Source organism: Colobus angolensis, unplaced genomic scaffold, assembly GCF_000951035.1.
Source record: "Colobus angolensis palliatus isolate OR3802 unplaced genomic scaffold, Cang.pa_1.0 Scaffold8, whole genome shotgun sequence".
Classification (NCBI taxonomy): Eukaryota; Metazoa; Chordata; class Mammalia; order Primates; family Cercopithecidae; genus Colobus; species Colobus angolensis.
This window is the reverse complement of record NW_012121820.1, coordinates 7175832-7179721: the sequence shown is the minus strand read 5'-3', so window position 1 is coordinate 7179721 and position 3890 is coordinate 7175832.

Below are 3890 nucleotides of genomic sequence, written 5' to 3'. Positions count from 1 at the left end.
GCCATTAAGGACTTTCACAGATAGAAGTCAATGCTTGGCTTCAAAGCTTCAAATGATAGGCTGACTCCTGTTAGGAGCTAAGGTAGTTGGTGACTTTAAGTTGAAGTCAATGCATATTTCCCATTCCTGAAGTCTTAGAGTCCTTTAGAATTATGTTACATCCATTCGGCCTGTGCTCCATAAATGTAACAACAAAGTCTGGATGACAGCACATCTGTTTATAGCAAGGTTTACTGATTATTTTAAGCCCACTGTTGAGAACTCTGCTCAGAATAAAAAAGATTCCTTTCAAAATATTACTGCTCATCGACAAAGCACCAGGTTACCCAGAAACTCTGATGAAGATGTACAAGGTGACAAATGTTTCCATGCCTGCTAACACAATATCCATTCTGTAACCCACGGATCAAAGAGTAACTTTGACTTTCGAATCTTATTATTTAAGAAATACATTTTGTAAGGCTATAGCTGCCATAAATAGTAATTCCTCTGATGAGTCTGGGAAAAATACATTGAAAACTTCCTAGAAAGAACTCACTATTCTAGATTACATCAAGAATGCTTGTGATTCAGGAGAAGAGGTCAAAATATCAACATTAATAAGAGTTTGGAAGAAGTTGATTCCAACTTCTTCGGATAACTTTGAGAGACTCAAGGCTTCAGTGGAGGAAGTAACTGCAGATGTGATAGAAATAGCAAGAAAACTAGAATTAGAAGTGGAACCTGAAGGTGTGCCTGAATTGCTGCGATCTCATGAGAAAACTTCAATGAGTGTGTAGTTAGTTCTTACGACTGCTCAAAGAAAGCAATTTATTGAGATGGCAACTATTTCTGGTGAAGAGTCTATGAACATCGTTAAATTGACAACAAAGGATTTAGAATATTACATACATTTAGTTGACAAAGCAACTGCAGAGTTTGAGAGGACTGACTTCAATTTTGAAAGTTCTACTGTGGGATAAATGCTATCAAACAGCATCACATGCTACAAAGAAAGCTTTCGTGAAAGGAAGAGTTGATTGATGCAGCCAACTTTATTGTTGTTTTATTTTAAGAAATTGCCACAGCCACCCCAAACTTCAGCAAACTACCACTCGGATGAGTCAGTAGCCATCAACACTGAGGTTAAGACCCTCTGCCAGCAAAAAGATTATGACTCACTGAAAGCTCAGATGATCATCAACATTTTTTAGCAATAAAGTATTTTAAAATTAAGGTATGTACATTTATAGACAGAATGCTATTGCACACTTAATAGATGACAATATAGAGGAAATATAACTTTTATATGTACTGGGAAACCAAAAAATTCATATGTCTCACTTTATTGCAATATTAGCTTTATGGTAGTGGTCTGATACTGAAGTTGCATTATCTCTGAGATATGTCTGTATATCTTGCTTTGAATTCTTCTTCTGTTACAATTCATAGATTTTTTATTTTTTGTGCCCTCATTGTTATTCATTAGAAATAATTTATAATTTCCACTTTAATTTTTCTTTTGAACCCAATAGATAGTTAAAAGAGTAGGTTTTGAATATTCATGTCTATAGGGGTTTTGTTGGTAATGAGGTTTTTGTTTGCTTGGTTATTCTTTGGCGATTTCTAGTTTTATTGCATTGTGGTCTGTGAACATATTTCTGCCATTTAGAATATAGTGAAATTTCCTCTGAGAATTCTGTGGAGATAGTTGTTGAATACATCTGTGCTGCCTTCATCCTTCAATTTAAAACCAGCTACTGAACCTTTTGTGAGCCAAGCAGTTTCTGGGGTTTAGAGATGTAGTGCATCTCTGGGATCCAGAAGAAGGGAGTTGGCAGAGCAACTTTCTGCTTCTGAGCCCCAGGACAGCCCGCGGACTGGAGGTGCAGAGTCCAGGAGTAATGGCCAAAAGAAAAGTGAAATCGGGAACACCTGACCTACGGAAATCCAAGGACCTCCCAAGGGAGAGGCTGCAGCTGCCCCTGTGAGCATTCTTTGGGCTCATTGCTCCAGCTCACACAAAGCTGTAGGGGAAAACAAAAGTGCTAAATCCTCTCCTCACTGGGAAAATGCCAGTCTTTGCAGCTGAAGAGACTAGAGGGCAGAGGGAGACCTTTTGGGACCGACCACTTGCCAGCGGACCCAGCAAGTCAAAGACTGCTGCACCATCCATTACTCGAGAGACTGGCCTTGCTCTAGATCCCCAGCAGCTGAACATGGGCCCCAGTGGGTCAGCAAAGGAAAATACCAACCCATCCTGGGGGATCCAGAAGTAAGAAAGTGAAAGAACCAGCATATTGCAGAGAACAACAGCTACAAAACTACTGGGGGAGAGAGAGGATAGCCTGAACCAAAAACAATGATGACAACAACACGTAAGGAACCACAAATACAGTGTGCATAAACGTACGCACATATACACACACATGCATGCACACACATGTGCACACACATGTACACACACATACATGCATACACATACACACACATGCACACACGCACACACATGCACACACGCATGGCACACACGGACACACATGCACACGCAGACACACATGTGCACACAAGCACACACACACGCATGCACACACACGCACACACACACGTTCTGGATCTAAAGAATCTCATTTTCAGACTAAAAATTTCAAGAGATGAATCAAAGGATTGCAGAGTCACTGTTGAAACCTGACCTAGAATGCCAAATGGAGAAATGAAACAAAACACAAATCAAAAATGCAGAGAGAGGAAAATTATGAGGTGAAATAAACAGAGTTTGAGGAAATGATGCAGCCAATCAAATACTTGCATATTTGGATTATTCTATGTTGGAATTATTATTATTAGGATAATGGAAATTTGTAAAATGAAGCAGATGGAAGACAGGCAATAATTAAACAAATAATAGAGGAAATTGTCCTTGAAAATTTTCCAATAAAGACTTGATCTGCTGATTTGAAGGACCCAGTGAATTCCAAACAGAACTTATACAAAATAATACTCATCTTTAGCCATGTTCTGAAAACAATGACTGAAATCTCAAGTGTTAATATAAAAGCTTATTCATTTCTAGAGAGGGAAAATAAGTAACTTACAAAGAAACAATGAGATGGCATTTGACTTCTCATCTGCATCCCTGGAAGCAAACTATGCTGTAAGTATATCTACAGATTTCTGAGAGAATAGGAATCCTAAGAGAAAGACTAATAGTAATGTCAGACCGTAAGTCCTGAAGGACTCAGCCTAGTATTTAGGGAAGGGGCAGAAGACGATGGAGAATAAAAGTGTTTCAATATCTTTGCAGGCTGAGGAGATATAAAAATATTACAAATAGGTAACTTTAATGTGGGGAAATAGATGCTTTTCTCACATAATGGAGGATTATATAATTGCACTTGTGTATTTTATTCTGAATGTGAAAAAAAAATAATAACCACTCATGGCTTGGAAAAGTATAGGGCTTCTCTAAGAAACCTGTAAGAATCTATAAGAAAATCTAAAAGAAAAAGATCTACAAGAAAATAAAAATGGAATAAATGGCCATGTTACCAAGCCATCAAAAACAAGAAAAGAGAGAAAGGACAAAGTAAAATAAATAATGAACCTGAGTTAAAAAGGAAGAAATAAAATAAATTATATCCAGGTTTACACAAACCTCAAATGAGCTGAATTCTCACATTAAAACTCAAAGTTCGTTAAACAGGATTGAAGAACAAAAACCAGCCATATGCTATTGTTAGAAATACTGTATCAGTCAGAATTGGTGTAACAGAAACCTAACTTACAGTGGTTTAAATATATAAGAAATTTAATTTTCCTTGCAGCAGAGAGCTGCTGATATAGGCAGCTGCTCAGAAAACCTCTACCCTCTTCCAGCTTCCCTCACCCTCAGCACCTCTGCTGGGCTTGGT